We start from the raw sequence: 12,663 nt of genomic DNA on the forward strand, positions 1-12,663 counted from the left end.
CATATAGGTCCAAGAGGTTTGACAACCAGTTCTATCACTTGTAAACAGTAAATGGACATGCTGGGAATATCTTACGTTGCTAGTGCAGCACATAAAATTGACAATGATATTCTACATTCTCAAATATTGGACATGCTGAGGAATCTATAGAGTAAACAATTGTTTTGACCTCCTTGACCCCAAATAGAATTCCCACTTGCTAAAGAAGAAACCTTAGCGATAATCAATTTGGGTCTTAAACTCTTGTGTGTAACTAATCAAGGTATCCAAATTAATGCTTAGGTCTTAAAACCTTATCTTTACTAGCCTTGGATATTTGAGATATTTACCAAGGTCTTATGTAGCACATAAATTTTGCATCTTTCTGAAATTCACATAATGTTAGCCCAGCAATGAGTCTACAAGGAAAACACCTGTAGAAGAAGCAACACTGCAACACTAATTCCCTAGGTATTAGAACACTACAACCAATCAAAAAGGGTCTTAAAATTCTAGGTTTAATTGATTAAGGCATCTAAAATAATGCTTAGATCCTGAAACCTAAAATGAAATATTTACACAACTACATCAAAATACTAAATCAACTTAAAACCTTAAGGCTTATATTGAATTATCTAAGATGTCCCATATAAATTTTAAAAATTAGGAAGATAAATGGGATTAAACCTAGAGAGTATTTTTCCAGCCCATGGGAATGAGGTCTAGCAGCAAGCGGCGAGGTGATCATGTTTGTATTAACACAAAGACCCAGGTTCAATAGCCCCCCATGTGGGTGAATACGAGGTGAAGGGAAAGTCCTAGGAGACTTTGACAGCATAGATACAACCCTCATAATGCAGCACCTTAGCCAAAGAGACTTTATAAGACATGTTTCCCAGAAAAAAAAAGGGAATTTTTTTCCTAATAAAATATTCTTGGTTTGGTTAAAAATAATAAAATAATCAAAATCCCTAGGATTACCCAACATTATCCCTCATTTACAATTTCCTACTAAAATATTCATTTCCTTAATTAACTATTTATTTCAATAATAAAAGAAAAATCTAGAAGAATCCTTTTCCCATCAAAATATTATTAGTTTCTCATTGAGAACCCTGAAAGATCTTTTTGTTCAATAAAATAGTCTGACTTAAGGAACCAGGCATAAAAATTAATAAACAGAAAAAAAAATCTAGAGTTCGATAAATATCTTACTATAAAATGAGTTAAACCAGTTTGAAGAATCACAAACAACCCAACAAATTTGGCAACATTAAATGAATTTGACACCAAAAGGCAGACTCATCGTAAGAGACAAAACCTTGATTGCAAGTCATGTTTTATTTCTTGTCTCTTTCCTTCAGAATTGGAGATGTTTCTTCAAGGTTTTATTTAAGGGAGGTAGGGGAAAAAGAGGAGCCTCCTTGGAGTGGAAAAACTCAGCATTAAACAGCAAATATATATTTTATTAATAAACTCAATGATGATTTACATTGTGGGAGGCCCTGGCTTAAATACAGCCCTTGGTGCCTCTTGGTGAATGGGCATGATCTTTGATCATGCCCTTTAATTACTTACTAACTACAATTTATTTAATTTTATATAACATTGCCTTCCCCTAGAAAAGATGCTTTGCCCTCAAAGCATATGTAATGACGGGTGTTGTTGACGAAATGCTTCGGTCTCCCAAGAAGCTTCTTCTTTTGGTAAGTCCTTCCACTTGATCGGGTATTCTTTGATTACTCGTGACTGCAGCTTCTTTTCCCTGATGGAGATCATACCTTATGGCTCTAGAATAACCCTTCCTTCGTCATCTAAAGTCAGAAGTGTTGTTTGTGCTGATTGATGTTCACCAAGTGCCCCTTTAAGCCAGGATAAATGGAAAACGTTGTGAATGCGACTTTTATTGAGAAGGTTTAAACTGTATGCTACTTAGCTGATCTTATTGTTGATCTAGTAGGGTCCATAAAACCTTGGTGTGAATTTGTTTTTTCCCTTACGTTTTAAGGAAAACTGCTTGTAAGGCTGGAGTTTAACAAATACCCATTCTCCAACTTCAAATTCTTTCTTGGTTTTGTTTAGGTCAGCTTGTTGCTTCATACGATTCCTTGCATTATTTAGATTTTCTTTTAGAGTTTGGACGACTTTTTGGGTTTCTTCTAACTGTTTTTAACAGTTGGAAGCTTCGTCTCGATGATAGCAAAGTCCTTCCATTTTGGACGTTCGTAACCGTACAGAGCTTGAAATGGAGTCATCTTTGCTGACGTGTGGTAAGTAGAATTGTACAACCATTCAGCGAGATGTAACCAATGAACCCACTTATTTTGTTTGTCCGTGGCATAACAACGTAAGTAGGTCTCTAAAGACAACCTCTGTTTGGCCATCTATTTGAGGATGGTAAGTTGAACTCATGTTGAGGTAGGTCCCTATATGTTTGAAAAATTCCTTCCAAACATTACCCTTAAATTTGGCATCTCTATCGCTCACAATGACCTTGGGAAATCCATGTAATTTGTAAACATTTTTGCAAAATATCTCAGCGATTTGTTTTGCTGAGTCTGATTTCCTCATTGCAACAAAGTGAGCATACTTGGTAAGTCTATCGACTACTACAAGAATTTTATCCTTACCATCAGACACAAGTAAACCTTCAATAAAGTCCATTGATATTTCCTCCCATTTCTGATTCGGGATGTTTAAGGGATGAAGTAGTTCGGGTGTCATAATATTTTCATTTTTATTCCTCTGGCATTTATCGCATTTTGCTACATATTTTTGAATATCATTACGCATTCCCTTCCAAAAGAATGATTGTCGTGTGTTGTAGTAGGTTTTGAAGAATCCTACATGTCCCGCTCACAGTGAATCACGCGACTCTTTGAGAACTTTGGTTTTAAATTTGGAATCTGCATTCAAATAAATTATTTCTTTGTACCATAGAACATTGTTCTTCCATTCAAATTTTGAATTATGAGGAAGATTATTGATTATAGCACTTGTTTCTGGATCTTTTGCATATTCACTTCAAATCTCATTAAGCCATTCGGGAACTACCACTGAAACTGCAAGTAATGATGGTTCTTCATCTTTTCTCAGCAAAGCATCAGCGACTACGTTATCTTTCCCTTTCTTATCTAATATATCCATATCGAAGGTAGCGATTTTTTCTATCCATTTTTGTTGTTCTGTAGATAGCGTTTTCTACTAGAGGAGATGTTGAAGGCTAATATGATCTGTTCGTATTAAGAACTAACTTCCCAAGAGGTATTGTCTCCATTTGGCTAATGTGTGCATAATAGCAAGCATTTCCTTGATGTATGTAGACTTGAGACATTCTTGGTTATTGAGCTTCTTGCTTTCAAACGTGATTGGGTGACCATCCTGCATTAGTACTGCTCCTATGCCAAAACCTGAAGCATCACACTCAATTACAAATGATTTTGAGAAGTCTAGAGTTGCCAATACAAGGGCATTAGACATAACTTCCTTCAAGTCTTCAAAACACTTTTTTGCTTCATCATTCCATCGAAATGAGTTCTTCTTTAAAAGGTTCGATAGGGGTGCGGTTATATGGGCATAGTTTTTAATAAATCTTCGATAATACCTGGTCAATCCTAAGAATCCTCTTAACTTGGAGATATTAATTGGTTTAGGCCATTCCCTTATAGCCTTGATCTTATTATGATCTACTTTTACTCCTTCCTTGGATATTATATGTTCAAGATATTCTACTTCTTCCTTCCCAAAAGTTTGTTTGGACTTCTTTGCATAGAACTGATGCTCTTCCAATACAGTGAAAACTTTCTCCAAATGTTGTAGGTGCTCCTTCCAAGTTTTACTATAAATTAAAATGTCATCAAAGAACACGAACTTCCTTAGATATGGACGAAATAACTCGTTCATAGTGGCTTGGAATGTTGTTGGTGCATTGGTTATAACCCAAAAGGCATTACTTTAAATTCGCAATGACCTTCATGTGTTCAGAACGCAGTTTTTGCTACGTCTTCCAACCTTATTATGATTTGGTAATACCCTGACCTTAAGTCCAACTTTAAGAAGTACTTAGAGCCATGTAGTTCATCCAACATTTCATCGATAAAAGGAATTGGAAACTTGTTTTAATTGTTATTTTCTTTATTCCTCGATAATCGACTCATAATCTAAACGATCCATCTTTCTTTCGAACTAATACAACTGGAGCAGCATACAGACTTTTACTTTTTGTGATGATGCCACACTTTAAAAGATCTTGAACTAATCTCTCAATTTCATTTTTTTTATGATGTGGATATCGATACAGTTTGATGTTGATGGTATTTGATCCTGCTTTGACTTCTATTGTATGCTCGATTTCTCTTTTAGGAGGCATCTTCATCGGAAGGTCTTGGAATATTTTTTCGTGCTTTTGAATTAGCTATTGGAATTCTAGTACTTCTTCATTGACTAGATTCGAAGTTAACATTTCTAATTGATGACACTATACTACATAAGCTAGTGCTCCCTTCCGAATCATTTTCATCATCTAGGATGATGATACAATTTGGTTCTTAGGTGGCTGGAACCCATATAACTTGTATTTCTGCCCTTCCCATTTAAATTTTATAAATTGCTTTTGATGGTTGGCAGAGTAAGTGTCTAGGGTTTGCAGCCATTGGATACCTAAGACCACATCCACTCCTCCTAATGGTACGGTGTAGAATCGAGATTCTAGATTAGAGTCTTAAATTTGCAATTTGACTTTATGGCATTTCCCTACTTTTTCAATTTTCTTACCATCAGCTACCATAACCTTCATGTTGGGCATGGGAAATGTGAAAATGTTGAGTCTTTTCGCCATGCTTGAGTCCAAAAAATTGTGGGTGCTACCAGTATCAATCAGAACCATTACATTGTTCTTCTTGATATGTCCTTTTAATTTTAATGTTTGGGGTTGTGATATACCTGCCATGGTTGATAATGACACTTGCGGAATATTCTCGTCCAAGGTTACTTGGGAGCGGGAGCGAAAACGGGGAGCGAGAGAGAAAATGGGAGCGGAAGCAACATTTTCAAAAGCTCCCAATTTGGGAGCGAATCCCAGAGCATTTTTTATATAATATATATTTTTTATATTTTTTATATTTTGATGCATATATGTCAACAAAAACATGTAGAATGATGAATTAGATATAAAAAACATTAAAAACATAGATTGAACCATATAACAACAATCATCTAGAAGTTATAATCTTCATCAACCACATCCACAAGTTAGTAACATAGTAACATACAACATATTGAGTCTCATGATTCATCAATCTTAAAGTTTCAAGCTTTCAAAATTCAATATATAACATTTATCATCATTGATCACCAAAGTTGTACTTGTAAGCTAAGTGTAACCATTACAAAAAATAATATCTAACATGGAATGCAATGTTATAATATGAAATGAAATGAAACAACTTTGAACTTTCATGAAGCATCATATTCATAATTCATTACTAATGAGTTATAATTGCCACTTCAAACTTCAAACTTCAATTGTCATATATTGTTTAAAAAAATATCATAATAAATATGAAAGAGTCAACAGTTATAAAAACTACTAGAAACTAGAAAAGACAAGTAAATCTATTATCTATAGCTTATATTTGGGCCTCTTGCCACCACGAGAAATGTCTATTTTTTTAGTCTTGTTGGAAAATCAGGATCTTTGTCATTAATATCACCCTCTAAGAATTAATATCAAGAGGTATCTTTGTCATTATCTCTGGATCTGTATAGGGATCTTTGTCATTAATATCACCCTCTAAGCATTAACATAAGATAGAAAAAGCATAGCATGTCTAGTCAAGATTTTGTTTGAGTGATGCGTACATTTTTAAAGAGGGTCATGATAGAGAAGTTCGACAACCAATGTCACTAACATCAAGGTACATAGAAGGATTGGTGCTCTTGATTAAATACGAGTTTCATACCCTAATACATGACAAAATTCAATGGAAATATTACAATCCCCCAATCCTGAAATCTCGAAAAACTAATAAGTCTGCTGGATTTTGAATGAAATCTAAAATTCTACTTTCTCCATATGAAATCCATTGAGGTTGGAACCACTCTCAAACATCCCGAGTCATTTCATGGTAATGTTAAAAATTTAAGTAAAAGGATGAAAATGAAGATCAAAGAGAATGTCACTTTTACTTTAAGAATTTAACATTACCATGAATCGCATATCAATACTAGGGCCATAGGCCTGATCATTAAGTTCCCCACTCATAACTTATTTGTTTTTTTTGAAAAAAATTGCATTTCGAACATTACTGCAAAAAAAAATTTGCGAAAAAGGCTAAACACTCCCGAAAAGGCTGAGGGAATTCTCCGGGAGAATCTGTTCTATCCATTCCATCTTTACCTATTTATTTCCCCACAGATTTGTTGCTATCTATCCCTACAAAATCACCACAAAATTCCCGGCTCCAACTAGGAAAATCCTCCTGCAAATAACCCAGACTCCAATTTGTTGTATGTTGGACCACAATGAATAACTCGAATTGCCTCTATGCCCAAATAATACGCAGAATTGGGAATACCGTTGTCAATGAAGCTCTATGAAAGCCCAACAATGGACTCTCTGAATTCCCAACAAGGGAGGCACTTGAAGTCCTCCGAAGATGGGGTGGAATCCTGCCTAGAATTCTGGTGCTAAGCAGCACTCTACCCTTGCACTAAACAGCGCCAAGAGAAGATGAAGTGTTAAGTGTATTAGTCAAAAAGATGATTAGCAAATGAGTCCATAGTCCTTTTATAATTTCTCCCCATGCTCCTAGACTCCCTTTTTAATTATTATTTTATTGGTGGGAGCCATTTTCCACTAAGTGGCTTTTGCCTCCATTTTAATAAAATAATAATTTGCCACCGATCTCCATTAAAATAATACTTGCCAACTTTCTCCAAAATAATGTTTGCCCCTTTTACTTAATATTACCAAAATTGGGCAAAATTCCCATTGTCACAAAATTGGGGATATTACAATCCTCCTTGCCAAAAATTGCTTGTCCTCAAGCAAGGCCCGAACAAGCACTCCCTCTCTCAGCTGACCCAAATTGTCACTGCAAGTCATACCGAGGTCCCAAATGTGCCACTGAGTCACCCTGAACCTGTGCACCATCCTATCATAAATGAATCCCTCGATACCAGAGTCCCATGCTAATCTCAAAAGGATGCCACCATGTCGACACTGCACCACTCTGATTATAACTGACTACCCATCGTGCACATACCATATCCTCTTCTCTTAGAGCCTGATGGTGAAATACTAGTAAAGGCCAAATACATCTTGCCTAGTCATCTCCATGATGCCAAAGCCTACCCGTCCAAAGCTACCCATGAACCTATGCAACATGGAAAGCTTGCCTTTCCATACAATGAAGGCCCTCCGCAAACCCCCATGTGTCATTCCAAGAGTGAACTAGATCACTTTCTGTTATGACTCCACTCATCACGAGACAGAGTGATCTATCAACCAGCTGAATCCCTAGATCCCATAGCCAGGCTTGTTGTGGCATAGCTCTCACAACTGTGGGAATCCATTCGTGCCTCGTCTCTAGTCCCTACATGCAACCAATATATAGGCTCCATATATCATGAACTAATCTGATGCATGATAAACTTCCATGTGCCTGCTACTGCGTAGCGTAGTACTAATGACCCCTAGAAACCACATGTGCCAAATAGCTACCCCTTAAATGCAGCGAATAGGTGGGTATTTGATACTCGCAATTGACTCAGTGTATGCGGATCCATCCTGATCCTGCCCACAATCCCCACTAAGTCTGTCATCTGCCCTCTTGATAATGTGCCAATACTTGGAGCCCAAACACCCACTGGAAAACTACCTCAATCATACACAGTATCCCCTCCTCATGCAAGATCCCGACATGCCCTACAGAAAGAGTGCCACATCTCTCCCCCGTGACCAGCTCCCCAGATGTAGGCTCAATGATGAATGGTATGCCACCCCCACAGAAGATCATCTCATCCCCCAGCCTGTGTCTATCAATTTGCGCACCAACCCTGCTCCTCCACTGGAGAATACCTATTGTGCCCCTAAGGCACTGAATCTCATAGTGTCGTCCGGGCAAGTCCTCCAAGTCCTACTATCCACATTGTGGGTCTGGATCAAACAGTACGAGGTTCCCCTCAACTACACGTGATGCCAACAAGTGGAAGATGCATGGGTTCAGATGGGTATAATCAAGAACCTGTGTGGACACTCCCAGCCCATCCTGTGATTGATCTGCTCTCCAAACCTGGGTATGTCCACCCTAATGGTATGCCTGACATCCTCGTCAAGCAATCTCCCTTCTAGTAGCACTCCCTTAGTTTGCAATGCAAACCTACACATTACTGCATATAACCATGTATCCTCGTGTCCTCTGGTATCCAACTGCACCCAGTTGCACATCTTTGTGTATTGTCGAACCCTGCTACATGTTGTTGTATCATCCCGGATCAGCTGGTATCCCCCCTGTATCGATGTGTTCATCACTCTGAGGAAATGCACTGTGACATGAACCACTCCTCCTACACCACAGTGTAGCCCTACACACTATCGCGCACCACTACACACCTCTGTGCTCCTCTGCATACTGTTGCACACCGCTGCATACCCCTATACACCCCTAGATATCAAGGTCTAAGACTGAGTCCACAGGTATCCTCCTGCATCCTATCAGGGTCGCCATCTCCACTACCATACCTCCATAACATTGGATGAGAGGTCCTTCCCTCCTAATCCTCTCGAAGAGATTTAACAAGCAAACCTCCCTAAATGCCAATGGTGGTGTCACTAAGGTATTGTTGCTCTGTGACCTCTGCGCCCCACATATCCACAGAAAATCCTCATCCACATACAACGATCTGTTTGGTAGCCTATCGATGCCACCTCCTCCGATCAGCCCCAACTGGAGTATGTAGATCCTCCTATGACCCCATGTACGGTCAGCCTACCATAACAACTCACGGTGTCTATCCAATGTCCTGTTAATCCATTTTGTCACTAGTGCTGCCCGGGCATCTGATGGAGAACTGAAAGCACGGATACGATCAATCTCCGGATCCACCACCCCATTAACACCATCAGTAACTAAGTCCATGATGTGACGGGGAATCCCACCTGGATCCCAACAACAGTCTGGCCCTTTAGCTCCTTTGGTAATCTAAGGCCTTTGTCGAACTAAGGCCATGGATGTATCCAACCTCCTAGCTTGCTCCATCGGGTACTAGCTCAGTACCTCTTGCCATCCTACCCCAAAAGAGGGATCAAATGTACAAGCCCCTGTGCATGAGACAAGCCCTCCATGTTGATGTTGTGCCATACTCAACTCAATGTGAAAATTTCTGAATTTAACACATCAGAAACCCCTACTGCATTTTCTGGTTTACTATCTCCTACTTGTTCTTTGCATTAACAAGTTATTTAAATGCATAAATATCGAAGTAAACGGAAATGTGGCCTTCACAAATATACAGATCAACAACTGAAATAAACTGAGATGACACAAGGGACACCGTTATTTTTGGACAATCATCCCCGGAAAAACCCAATGAGGGAAAATTGGTGCAGCATATAGAGGGTTTATTATTAAGCAGATTTTGAATACAACTAGGGTGCCAGAAATGGCTCACCCTTTAGAGAATATTCTTGGCAGCAATACCTCTATCCGGAGACACATATTCCAGCTGATCAGCAACCGGATGAACAATCCCATAGTGACTCTGGTTGTTCCTTGTGCTGGACAATGAAAGTTGCTTCACTCACTCCTCTGGAACTGCGTCACCCTCTTCGGAACTGCATCACCTTCTTTGGCTCTGCGTTAGCCAATCAGCTCTTAGTTTGTCCCACAAAATCACCTCAATGCAACCTCTTCACTATCTGCGTCAACCTCTGCGGCTTTCTGCATCCTCAACGGCTTCTATGTCCTCTACGCTGGCCTCCTTAGCCTTTGCGTCAACACTCCTAGGCTTCGCGCTGCCTCTTCTGACACTTTGTTGCCTCTCTAATATGTATTCTTTAGCCTTGGACCGAAATCCCTTGTTGAACTGCCCCTCACTGCAACTGATCACTCACTCGATTTCCTCAGCAAACCCAGCCCCAGAAAATCGAATTCTTGATCTCTCTTGGTGTGTCTCCAACTGACCCTCAAGCCTCCTCTTATACTTTTCCTGTTGATGATTCAACAGCCGACATTAAGTCCCTAATCAACGGCTAAGATTAGATCTGGCTTAATCCTCGTCTCTTACAACTTTCTCACCCATTTTATATTAATACACATTAATATTTTAATTTTCCTAAGTTTAGACTTAGGGACTCATTAAAAATATTAATTATTTTAATATCTCTTCATCCAGGTGCAATTTCTCCAAACAATTTCTTGGTCTTGGAGATCTCACGTGCCTTAGCCTCTCCACCAATTTTCATGGCTAGAGCACATCCGATGCTACCAAAAATCAACACTCAAGTCGCTCGCTCCCGCTTACCTAGTCATCCCCTATGATCTATCAAGGCAACTCTACATCCCTCTATCCAATGCATAAGGGTGAGATAATAACGTTGTAGGCCCCATAAGTGTGGCTCTAAAGTGAATTGTGTTGAAATCCTAACATGTGCTCTCCACGCTACCCCTCATCAATGTCTAGCCTAAAGGACAATTGCACGTCCTCCTCCATCACTTCCTCAACTTGAGCCTCCAACTGCTCCTCCCTCGACAACCCATCATATAAAACATCCTCACCAGTCAGTTGTAGATGATTGTCATCCAGCAACTCTATCATAGATCTGGATACCTTTCTACCGATCAGCTCCGCATCAATGGTGGATATGTCTCCCAACACCTAATCAACCTGTTGTGTGTTGCTATCACCTGAAAACTCGATCACGACCCCGGATGCCTCATCAGTGGATACCTCAACAATGCATGGCACCTCCTCAACAGTCGACACCTCTGTGTGTCCTGGCATCCCATCAATGTATGGCCCTATGGGTGTATCCTCTACTCTCTCCCCCAAGGTGTTAGCCGGAGCTATCAAAGGAATCTCCATGAAGGGTGACTCCTGCGTCATGCTAGGTGTATCTACGTGCCCCTCACAACCCCGTGTGCCCTCGGCCTCATGCTCAACCCACGCCTTGGCTGAGCTCTTAGAATAGCCATCAAAAGTTGGAAGGAAATACGCAAAGCTCCCCCAACTTGCAATGCGCATAAGCTCCCCTACTCAACCCCTTGTTCTTACTGTTATTCTTGAGCTGGAAGAAATCTTTGAAGGTGATGGCCTCTCTAAAATCAACCCCGTATGACTAGTACTCCAAGAAGTAGTCTCCCATCGGCATATCCTCCTACCCCTGCTAACCTCTAGTACCAGATGCTAGAAATGTAGGGATAGTCGACCTAGGTGGTGTGTTATAGATGTGGGGCGTATTGTGTTGGTTTGTGGCCTGATTATTCAAGTTTCCCTAGTGGTGTGAGGTGCCTGAACTCTCCCAAATGCATGTCTCCCTCACTGCCCTTACCCCTGTTATTACTGTTGTTTTGTTGTCTCAAATCATCAATACCCTTGGCCAAATCATTAATAGCCTTCAAGAGGCTATGATCAAAGTCTTCTCTCCTATCTCTGTCATTAGGATTATCCTCCATATCTGGGTTCTCAAACTCCTACTCAAGGGTTTCTGGGTCAGGGGTAAATCTGTAGCTCGCTTTCCTTGCTTCTCTATCTCCATCTCCTGTAAGTGATATTTTGCCTGTCCTCTGGTGTCATAAAATGAAGGGTTTCCCATAGGTTGAGCCAAGATTATTGCTCTGATACCACTGTAATAATTTGAATTGAAATTTACAGCTAATAACAAACACATGAACTAGGCTATAGCAAATAAAATAACAAATATGTATGTGCCATCAAAAACACCAAGAGACTAGTCAAATAAGCTATCCATTTTATTAATTCATATGGGTAAATCAAGTACAATAGGATGAGGACCGTAGAAGCTAGGATTGCTACTACAAGCACACAAACCCAAGTGGAAGGATGTAGTCCCAAATGTTGGAAATGACCTTGACTAATAGCTCGCATGACCTTGTAAACTACTACTACTGCGGAAGTGGAACCGATGATTTGGGCCTCCAAACTGCTCAGAAGATTCCAGGAAATTAACTGGAGCCTCCTCACAAGGAACCCAAAATAACCCAGAAAAATCTCACGAACCCAAGTGGTGGAAATGGTCCCAGGGTAAGTTGCACCCTTCTCCAACAATTTTTGTTGCTTCCTGCTCACTGAAACACTAATTTTTGCTAGAAATACTACTTATAAAATTCTATGAAATTACCCTGGACTCCTCTCACCAAACCCACAAAAACCCAGAAAGGGTTTGGGTTGAATCCACAGACCCCTGGTGACCCCCAACAAGTGCAAATCACCCAATCTGGCCAGAAAACGCCCCATAGTTTGATATTACTGAATTATGCCCAAATCTACCATGGGAAATTTCTCCCAACTCCGGTTAATCCTCCACTTACCTCCTATCTCCAACCCTTATCTCTCCACAATTCTTCTCCCTTCTTCCCTTGCACAGGCTAAGCCAAAAACCCCTACACACTTCCAAATGAAGAGAATTTCGTCCCACAGATTTGTTGCTCTCTATCCCTACAA

At 39.9% G+C, this 12,663-nt stretch overlaps 1 protein-coding gene across 5 annotated transcripts in view; it reads right to left on the reverse strand.

Moving 5' to 3' along the window:
• The window catches only part of FUS9 (Ubiquitin-conjugating enzyme family protein), a 181,110-nt gene that overhangs the window by 25,309 nt on the left and 143,138 nt on the right, over positions 1–12,663 (reverse strand). The window lies entirely within an intron of this gene.

Source organism: Pinus tabuliformis, chromosome 5_2, assembly GCF_031772625.1.
Source record: "Pinus tabuliformis cultivar Carrire ecotype Pingquan chromosome 5_2, CPIR1, whole genome shotgun sequence".
Lineage (NCBI taxonomy): Eukaryota > Viridiplantae > Streptophyta > Pinopsida > Pinales > Pinaceae > Pinus > Pinus tabuliformis.